Here is an 11,655-nt window from a genome sequence, read left to right as displayed (position 1 = left end):
GCAAGAGGGAAGAAGCTGTTGGAATGTCTGCTAGTTCTAGTTTGCATTGATCGGTAGCGCCTACCTGAGGGAAGGAGCCGGAAGAGCCGGTTACCAGGATGTGGAGGGTCCGAGAGGATTTTGCACGCTCTTGTCTTAGTTCTGGCAGCGTGCAAGTCCTCAAGGGTGGGTAGGGGGGTACCGACAATCCTTTCAGCAGTTTTGATTGTCCGTTGCAGTCGGAGTTTGGCCTTTTTTTCGTAGCAGCACCAAACCAGACTGTGATGGAAGAACACAGGACTTATTCGACGACCGCTGTGTAGAACTGCACAGCTGCTCCTGTGGCAGGCCGTGCTTTCTCAGAAGCCACAGGAAGTACATCCTCTGCTGGGCCTTTTTGAGGACGGAGTTGATGTTGGTCGCCCACTTCAGGTCCTGAGAGACTGTAATTCCCAGGAACTTGAAGGTCTCGACGGTTGACACGAGGCAGCTGGACAACGTGAGGGGCAGCTGTGGCGAAGGATGCCTCCTGAAGTCCACGATCATCTCTACAGTCTTGAGCGTGTTCAGCTCCAGGTTGTGTCGGCCGCACCACAGCTCCAGCCGCTCCGCTTCCTGTCGATATGCAGACTCGTCACCGTCCTTGATGAGGCCGATGACAGTGGTGTCATCTGCAAACTTCAGGAGTTTGACAGTCGGGTGCGCTGATGTGCAGTTGTTCGTGTAGAGAGAGAAGAGCAGCGGAGAGAGGATACAACCTTGGGGTGCCCCAGTGCTGATGCTGCGTGTGGATGAGGTGGCCTCCCCCAGCCTGACCTGCTGTGTCCTGCCTGTCAGAAAGCTGTAAATCCACTGGCAGATGGCAGGTGAGACGCTGAGCAGGAGAAGCTTGGATGAAAGGAGTTCAGGGATGATGGTGTTGAACGCTCACGTCTGTCACTTGCCATTTCCTTAAAAATTACAAGTTTACATCTTGCCTTCTGGACTGCTTTGAGTTCACCGACAGACACACTCCAGAAAACCTGGCAGAGGAGCTAGTAAGAGTGGCAAAAGTAGAAAACAAAGTGGTGTGCTGTGTGAGTGACAATGCCGCAAACATCACCAAAGCCATACAAATTTGGAAGTGGTTTTGTAACGGAATAAATCCACAACATTAGGCAATCATAAGGCTGTTATAATATTGTTTGGTTGAGCTTGGTTGTGTTCTGTGGATTTATTTGCAGTTTTCTTGTTAATTTGCGCAATAAAATGTTTGATTGAAATATTAAACAAAAAGAATGGTTTTGGAACTGAATAAATGTACAAAATTAGGCAATTATAAGGCTTCTCATCAAAACACCGCACATTAAAGGGTTTTAAACACACAAACCATTATTTTTTGCAAAATAAGGCGGCACGGTGACCGACTGGTTAGAGCGTCAGCCTCACAGTTCTGAGGACCCGGGTTCAATCCCCGGCCCCGCCTGTGTGGAGTTTGCATGTTCTCCCCGTGCCTGCGTGGGTTTTCTCCGGGCACTCCGGTTTCCTCCCACATCCCAAAAGCATGCATTAATTGGAGACTCTAAATTGCCCGTAGGCATGACTGTGAGTACGAATGGCTGTTTGTTTGTATGTGCCCTGCGATTGGCTGGCAACCAGTTCAGGGTGTACCCCGCCTCCTGCCCGATGACAGCTGGGATAGGCTCCAGCACGCCCGCGACCCTAGTGAGGAGAAGCGGCTCAGAAAATGGATGGATGGATGGTAAAATAAAAGGCTCACAAGAAATCCTAAATTAAGAGGAATTCAGGAGTCGAAAGAGCCGGCTCTTCTTTGGGAGCTGAGACAAAACAGCCGGCTCTCTGAAAAGAGCCGAACTTGCCGTCACTCGTGCTAAACCACTACCGATGCGATATTTTGTTTGACCACTACATCCGGTTGTGGCGCTGCAAACAGGTTTCGGACAGGAAGCGGGGGATTTGGGTTGGGGGGGGGGCATAAAACAATTACCGTTACCATTAATGGCGAGACGCTTCACGAGGCACTATAGGTATTTGCCAAAGGTGCGATTACCGTGAACAACGCAGCAGCTGTTTCCATACTGTAGTGGTTATCACGTTCGCCTCACACGCCAAAGGTCGTCGGTTCGAGACCGGATGGAAACAATTTAGTTTTCGTCTCCTTCTTGCCTGTCAGCGTGCTGCTGTGGAGGTTCGAAACAAGTCCTGTGTTTTTGTTGTTGATTTTAATATAAATATTTCACGCCAATTTACACGTTTAGTCGATGCTCTCCAAAAGACGTCATTGTATAGCAAAACTTTAATTTCCCCATGTTTTCTTTCATTCAGTGTATTTTATCAGCTGGTCGTGTAAAAAGGACTCATTTGGTCTAGAAAAAAAAGAACTAAGCTAGTTAGTACAGTTTGCCTGTAGTGATTCATTATATCCACTAAGTGACGCTATTAACCAGTGTGGACAATAAGTGCAATGTGCCACACAAAAACAACATGAGGCGTCACAAGCAGAAGCGACTGCTGAACACAGAGATAAATAAGAATGTTCTATAAATGACTGTGGTATATACACGATATCTATAGGTCTCCCCATCACAAGTAGGGGCGAATGCTAAACTAATGCGTCTTTGATCACGCTGTACAGGGGTGGGCAAACTTTTTGGCTCAGGGGGCCACATTGACTTAAAATTTGACAGGCGGGCCAACCCAGGACCAGATGCTTACACACACACGCACACGTATAAAATACATTGTAGTGTTAATACTTAGATGTACTTTTAACGGGAACAGTGTTGTTTTTTTGATCACTTTTTTTTTTTTTTTTTACCAGTGCATCTGCTATTAGTTTTCTTGTGGCAATTCTCAGAAGACATCTGAGGTGTTCAGCACTCAGCTGGGATCTGTAGGATGTTTTTTTGGTGTTCATCACAAAAGTCTGTTCACACTGTTCACACACACGTGTCGAGCCAAACTCCACCGGCATCCTCTGTGCCGCCATCTGGATTTTAAGAAACTTGTCTGCGCTTAATGAAGCATAAAACTCATCCAGTTTGAGAGTTGAACTTTTTTTTTTTTTTAAGACAGTATCACACTGCAGATCAATCAGTTCCAGCTGCAGCTCCCGTGGCTCTGTTTCAGGGTCTTGTGTGACTGAATCTTGGATGGCAGTTTGTCAGATAAAGATATTTTGCTGAGCCTGAAAGCTTGATTTTAACCGCTGAGCCGTAGCCATCAGTTCCTGCGTTGAGTGGCTGTTAGCATGCTTGGTAGAAAAGTGACGGCTGATGTTATATTCCTCTAAAACCGCAATGGTTTCTTAACAAATTAGACATAGCCTTTGACCGGACTTCAGTGTGAAAGTATTTAGTAGTTAATTCTATATTAAACACTTGGCACTCACTGTTGACTTTTCTTTTCTTTGGCCCACTCGTGGTTGAAGAAGGGTTCAGAGCAGTAGCGGAGTAAAAACAGAACAGCCAAAAGTCAAGTCAATGTATCAATGTACCTACTGCACTACCTGGTGGAACCACCGGGCATTATAGGACAACCTGGTGGAACCACTGGGTATTACAGCACAACCTGGTGGAACCACTCGGCATTACAGGACAAGGTCAAATGAATGTGATCATGATTTTTTTATATGATTTGGGTAATTATGAGTCAATCTTTGGCGGGCCGGATTGAAATGATCAACGGGCTTGATGTGGCCCGCGGGCCGTAGTTTGTAAATGGAAGGGTGTCAAGTGACTGAACCGACCTATCAGAACAAAGGCTGGATTTGAGCAGAAACCAATGAAATACCCTCTAATGCCACCAGGGGGAGGAAAAGCAAAACAAATTTCTGTCCACCACAGGCAATACTCACAGAACATGAGACAACACTCCTGTAAACCTACATTTTTTAAAAATTAATCATATCTTTAAACCCAATCTGAGTTATGGAAGTGAAGTGTTGTCGAATGTTTAACACCAGTGTGGTACATTTTGTGCTGTTAACATACTGTTTAGGTCCAATTTTAACACTATAAAAAGCTATGGAATTTCTTGCCTTTTCCTAATGTGACCTGAAAATAAATATTTTTTTGGTACAGGTGCTAATAATATAAAATGTAAATAATTAAACAGTTCATGCATTTTTTTTGTTTCAAATTCACTTTTTTCTTTTTTTTTTTTTTTTTTACCTTTTTCACCTGCACACTCACTCATATTTTTCTCTGATTTCAAGTTTTAATTCAATGGACATTGTTGGTTTCCTCTCATTTTCTTACACTGAAAAAAAAGTCATTAGAATTCATTTAATTCGAACATGTACATCTGTTGCACATTTTAAAATGTGTTTAACTAACATACATTGTTTATTTTCGGGGGAAAGGGGCAGCGGGATTACATCAGTTCACCACATTTTAATCACGTGAAACTGAAAATTAAGTAAACCTAATTTTCAATGTCGGACCAATGGTTGGAAAAAAATGGAAAATGCAAACACAATAGACAAGAGATGCATGTACTTTCACTGCGATGTAACCATGTGAACTGACGGTGGCCTGATGTAAAGTTTAATGCTGCCATCAAGCGACAGAGTGTGTGAAGTTTAAAATAATAATAATTTCAATTTAGCAGCAGTTTATAACTTGAAAAACTTGTAAATTGTTGCTCTTGCAAGTACTTCCTAACTAGGATTTTGTTTTAAAGAGCTCCATTAAAATGTTATTTCCATATATTTCATACCCATTGCCAAGTTGCGTTGTCTGTCCATCTATGCATCAATGTATATTTGTATCTATGTATCTATCTCCGCATCCACCATCCATCAATGTATCTGTATCTATAATTCTCTCTATTTATGGCGCATGTGATTGGATCCAAACATTGTACTGAGGCACACTCATCTACATCCGACGCTGATATTATTAATGTCCCCCCGAAGGAGGCCATAGCCGAGGTGATGAGATGAGATGAGATGAAATGAGACGATACACTTTATTGATCCCCAAGGGGGAAATACATCTGTCAGAGGCGGCAGGCAACAAAAATGAAATGAAGCAGACATGTCGTTGGGGCACAGCCAAAATAAAACGGAAAAGGACCGCACAAACCGAGAGGCCACGTAAAGATTTACAACATTAGGTACACCTGCATAATCTGATGAGATTATAATACCAGTATACGAGAGCTGTATAATATTTACAAAGATGTTACTAACACTGTCATCACTTATTTAACAATGTGTTTATTAAATTAGTGGTGTACAAGTGTACATTTACCTCATATATGAGAGAAGCAAAATATTAGAAACACCTCTCATTAAGATGCAATTGTATACTACTGCAAGATAATAAGAATGTGTGAATGCTCAATCATAACTAAGCATTATTACATATGGAAAGGCATCATTTCTCACACTGGATTGAGGAGGTGTACTTAATGAAGTGTCCAGGGAGCAGATTATTCTGATGTGTATTTGAATGTAAAAAAGGCACAAAAATAAAAAAAAAGTGACTATAAAATGAAATCATTCCAACCATAAATTCAACATAAAAAATGTAATGTATTATTTATTTTCATATTTGTAATGTTTTGTTGATTAAATAAAATGACATCACATATTTCTGTTATCCAACACAACGCAACAAATGCTCAGTTTGGATTGCCACTGTCAGAGAGGTATCAATGCAACAGTATATTTATTATTGTGGATGTATTTTGTAGTGGTCCACAACCACACTGCATCACACTGAGAGCTACTGTACGTCGAACACTTTGAACGTTATCATCGTTGTGAAGGCAGATTTATGGATGGAGCTCTTGTAGTGCACCGTGTCAGTGAATATAAACTCCTATTATATTGATATTATTGCATTTTATACTTGAAGGTGGACGGCTACGTACTATGTACACTTTGTTCCAAATTATTACGTATATACTGAAGGTAAGTTAAATAAACATTTGAGTTTTTGTTTTTCTGAGGACGTTTTGCCGTACGTTGTTTCTCCTTTCTGTATTGATCACTAGATATCAATCTCAAGAGAGTTTTGAGAAATTGCGATTGAGAAAAAAGGCTAAATGGCTTGATTGAAGAGTAGCTGCAGTTTGAATGTGTTAAGGGTCAGTCAAAAAGAAGATTTCACGTGACGCAAGAGAGATAAAACTGGCTGTAGTTGACATTTCAACAGGTAAATTGATTCAAAATTGACATGGTGGAAATTGACACATAGTTAAAATGATTATTGAGAGACTGGCTAATAAATGTATTATTCTGTTGTCGGGAGTAATGGTACAGAATGGAGAGCGTGCTGTCGAGCTGATGTTAGCAAGGAAGCTATCAATTTTATTTTGCTAAATGTTCATTAATATATGACCTCTGTAAGAGGTGGGAATTTGGGCAAAATTTGAAAGTAAATTAAAAATTGCAGACATCCTGGGTTAGGTTTAGGGTAGGACTCCAAGAGACTTTAGCGTTGCTGTAGTTACATTAACCTTCATTCGTTGTTCTTTAAAACGTTAGTGTAGCACATCTAAAGTCAGTCTTGTCAAACGTAAACTCAGGAACACAGAGCTAACGCATTAACCCGCACATCAAAATAATATTAACGATAGAGGGTTACATCGTACGATAGCGCCACGTCTTGCGTGTGACATCGTCGGTCATTTGCTATGTAAAAGGGAACGATTAGCGGAATTGTCAGGTGAGCAAACAAACAATTCCTAGGAATTGAATTACTGGGAACCAGCTTGAATTTTTTTTACAAATGACATCTCCAGAGTATGTGAAGTTTCTAACTGACTATTTCCCGCCATAGCGTAAAAAGGACGAGTCAAGTAAATTTTAGTGATATAGCGCCAGTTCACAACACAAGTAAAATAGAACCGCGATCCTCACACATTGTGATAGCAACTGAAGCCGGAAATGAAGGAAAGAAGGAAAAACTTTCTCTATTACTCGATTACTCCTCGTATTACTAACAGATCTGGAAAATATTTTTTTCAGTGTTCTTTACAACCTATTGATTTTGATTTTTAAACTTGTAGATAATTTGGAACATCCATCCATCCATCCATTTTCTGAGCCACTTCTCCTCACTCGGGTCACGGGCGTGCTGGAGCCTATCCCAGCTATCATCGGGCAGGAGGCTGGGTACACCCTGAACTGGTTGCCAGCCAATCTAATTTTGTGACAACATATTGTATGGTCATTATAAAAAAAATTATTCACTGTAAATTACGCTAATTTAGGAAAATGAGGAAAAACATCATATAACGGAACGTAATAATCTGGAACATGGTGCATATGGCTTTAAAATGAGGCGAAGTTATTTTTAGATATATTTAGTCTGATAATTTGGGGAACAATAAAGTGTAGTCCTGACTAAACGTAATGTAGTATTAGTTAGTTTATATAACAAAATACTGTTTATGTGGAACAGCTCTGTTAATAAACATATTAATTTGCATCGGAAGAAAATAAAACTAATCTATTATATATAGTATAGTATTCTCTATTATTCCCATTCAAAGGTCTGGTATGGAACCCGATTCACTCACCCTTGAATCTGGTTTGCATTCATCATCTCGGAGCGGCCAAGGTGCAGCATAAAAAATGAGACAGTTGTAATCAACAATAATAATAATTTTACATAGAGACGTAGAGATACTCAGTCAAATGTGTGTGGAATTTGTTTTGGTATGATAGCCAAACAGCAGCAGTGGATAACGTTGGAAACTTTTCATGGGAATCAATGGAAATTTATGGGAATGAACGTGAATAAAGCAGGAATTTACCAAATTGAAGGTTGGCTCTTGGGAACTTAAGTATAGTTGGGGAAATATATTTTAGCACAATTCTGACTAAAACATGGGATTTTGCTTTTTGATTTGCATATTGAATGGGATGTTTTGGAGGCAGAGGGGTTCTTTTCATTTAACATTCTCAATGGGACTTTGTTGTTAATTTTTGATAATTAGTTTGAGTAAGGGAAAGTAAGTAATATTTTACTCAACATTCATGTTTTTGTTTTTCCTCAATGAAATTATTGTTTGTTTAATAAAATTCCCCTTACAAAATAAATCTGCTGAAATGTGCTTTTTAGTTGCATTATTTTGCATGTGTGTCTGCTTATAACCAAACAAAATGTTTAAATGTATCCTTGACCCTCAATTCCAAGTTAGTCCCCATAATTCCCATGAAAAGTTTCCAATTTGGAATATTTCCAAAGTTCTCTAGTTTATTAATTTACAGGAAACTTTCCGGAAAATTACCAGAATTTTCCACCCCTTTGCCACCCTAATTGTATTGTATAAAAAAGAAATGCACATATTTTAAATTTCAGAGCAAAACATGTTGAGGAAAGCACTGCAATATTCAAACGATTTATGAGAAGGGATTATCTAAAGCAATTGTACAATCACAACATATCCCTACGAAATGTTTGTAAACGTGTTTATCTTTCAACAGTGTCCACGTAGGAGCGGGCAGATAAGGGCGCTGCCCGCAGGCTGGCGTTCAAGAAATACTTGTATAAATGTAAAGCAGGCTGATGTTGAACAAACCTCACCCTGGAGGAGGGGGGGGGGGGGGGCACACACATTTTGAATCAGAATCAGGGAAAGTAAATTAATGGGGTGTATGCCTTAACCCCCCACCCCTTCTTCTTCTCCCCCCTCCCTGTGGCCTATCATCTATCTCTGGACGGTGGTGGGGTTGTCATGTCGACCGGCCCACAAGTTACTATGACAACAGCTCACCGGGAAGCACTTGCTGGGTAGGTTATTGCCTCCTTGGGGATGGAGGAAGGACAGTGGAGGGGGTGCATGTGTGTGTGTGTGTATATATGTATATATATATATATATATATATATATATATATGTATACATATATTATTATATATTTTGTATTTTGGTATTTTGACCCCCCCCCAAATTTTTTTCTAACCATAGGTCGTAAGAAAGTGAGTGCTTCAGTGGATGATGTCTACTGAATTCAAGCTTGAAATCATAAAACATGAACTATAGGTGTGCGTGTAGTTGACTTGGCGAAACAGAACTATAGCGTATTACTTCTACAATACTGTTAGTGTAATAACATAATTGCCAAGTCATTTTTAAGTTACTGTCACAATATAAAAACAAAAATACCAATGTGCCTGAGAAAAAAAAAAGTTTTTCTTTATTTTTGTGTAGATTGTCAATCATCCAGGTCATAGTAATTTGCAAAGGTTGACAAATCGAGGCAACTGGGATCTTGTTTGTTGAATTTTCTTTTTTTTCCCCTGAAAATGTTCAAATATGACTTATTGGGCAATGTCTTATACTGAAGCAAAATGAGGACATAAAGGCTAAACTGAAAATAAATCCTTTATTTGATCACAGATATCGGTTGCACATGATTAAAATGTGGCAAGCTGATGTAATGTTCCCATCTTCTCCTCAAAAATAATAACATAGGTTAGTCAACCATATTTAAATCATGTGCAACCGATGTACGTGTTCGAATTAAATTGTTTCAAAAGCCCCCCCTAAGCGTATAAGGGCGTTAAAATCATTTCTAAGATGCTGACCTCTGTTCATTAAAAGATGGTGAAGCTGCTGAAAGTGAGGACAAAGGGACCAAAAAATAAATCTAGATTAAGTTCAGTCAAAGTGAAGAGAAACAAAATGTAGGAATCAAGGAAAAACAGCTTACTTCTTTACTTTTCAGTTTATTACTGTGTGTTTTATACAGTACAATACTGTTCAGTGGTATTTTTCTTGTTAAAAAAAAAAACACAAACATTTTTTTGTGTTTTTGGGGGGATAGAACGGATTAATGGCATATCCGTTCATATCAATGGGGAACCTCGATTTGAGATGCGAATGATGTAAGTTTACAAGCATGGAACAAACTTGTAAGTCAAGGTACATACTGTATATTTTTGTTTTGATGCAGTATATGTGAGGATGGACATAGATAGGCTTGAATGGAGTGAGAGGTCATGCCCGTGGGCTAAGAAGGGGGCAGGCGTGACTATAAGAAGTGTCAGATGGGGTCCTCACAACTTTTTGTCATAACAATGTTACCAAGACAAGTTTTGAATCATGCCCGAGGTGTGTGTGTGTGTGCTCGTGTGTGTATTGGGGGGTGGGGGGGTATTCACAGGGCTTAATTGCCCCATTAGCGCTGCCATGGTAAATTGGTGGAAGGGCTAAATATATATTACATTGAAAACAACAACAACCCCTGGCATCATTCACCTGAGGGCACAGGCAAAGTGGTCGGTCGTCACGCAATAGTAAATGTAGGCTCCCTCGCTAAAAACATATTTACATGGCATCACACTATCTGTGTCCGCTTTTCTCGAAGCACATGTTCAAATAAACTGATGATGAAGAGAAGAATAAAACAAGAGTGAATGTGTCAGATAAGACTCCCCAAAAATGCTGCAGCACATTTTCGAATATCAATGAAAATGTCATAACCTGTGATGCAGTCTTTTAAAGCATCATTGGAAAAAACATGACATTTTAATCTTGGTCTACAGAGGCTTTATGATCATTTGATTTTGTTTAAATGACAAAATTAAATGACCTGAATGACCTATTTTTGGTATGAACAGATTTCCTAATGTTGATTATGCACTGCATCAAGTGAGTCATTTACAGGGCAATCATTGGAATACTTGATTTTTTTTCTACATTCTGATAAATGTCATTATATTTATTTAATATTTCATAAAAAATATTTGCCATTATTATCATCATTACCTGTTTTCCTTGACTGGCGAGGAGAAGTCCCATGGTTATATAATATACTTCACCACTCCTGAGGCCTCCGTTTCAACTTACGGCTTCCAAATATGATTGGATACCACATAAAGGATGACCACAGCACCGCATCACTGAAAAACAAGAGATGAAAAAACATGAATAGAAATATAGGCAATATGGACACACACACCCGCACATACACACACCTTTTGCATTTCATTGCATCAATGAAAATGAGAACAACAAGAATAGGTGACAAAAAAAAACGCACATCAAGGACATAAAAACATGTCTGCTGATTTATGATTATGTTACCTGCAGGCATGTGCCAGGCGCGCAATCACTTTGAGCCGTTTTTCAAATTATAAAAACAATTATTGGATGAACAATAAACGTGGGTCAAGTCTCACCGAGCATGGTTTTAATTGGCCGACGGATCGATTCCCTAAATACTTAATGGCTTCATAAAAAAAATGGAAGAAAAAAAACAACAACACCATCAACATTGTGAGTGCAGAGGAAAATATTAATATTCATGTTTGACTCATTGTGTTAGATGACAGTAACCTTATTTCTTTCTGCTTTGGTGATACCAGTTATTTGTTTTTTCGAAATACACAGTTGTTAAGGATGAAGTCAGGTTTGAAAGAAAAAAAATGGTTCAGTTAGAATAAGACATATTTATAAATAATAATAAGGACTTGCTACATGCACGATGGCCATATTGCACATCGAGCGTTTCAAATCACAATAGTATTATCATAACAATGGAGACGATGTGCGAGGATGCCCAGAGAGGACAAAAAAGGTCATTTTGTAATGACAGACTTTTACACTTAAAACTATTAAAAATATTATTTTACAAATCAAACAAAAAATAAATAAAAATAGGCAATGTAAAGTGTAATATAGGCCCCACCATACACGATGGGGAAAAAATCAGT

Source organism: Phyllopteryx taeniolatus, chromosome 5 (genome assembly GCF_024500385.1).
Source record: "Phyllopteryx taeniolatus isolate TA_2022b chromosome 5, UOR_Ptae_1.2, whole genome shotgun sequence".
In the NCBI taxonomy this organism is placed as follows: domain Eukaryota; kingdom Metazoa; phylum Chordata; class Actinopteri; order Syngnathiformes; family Syngnathidae; genus Phyllopteryx; species Phyllopteryx taeniolatus.
This window is presented reverse-complemented; position numbering follows the sequence as displayed.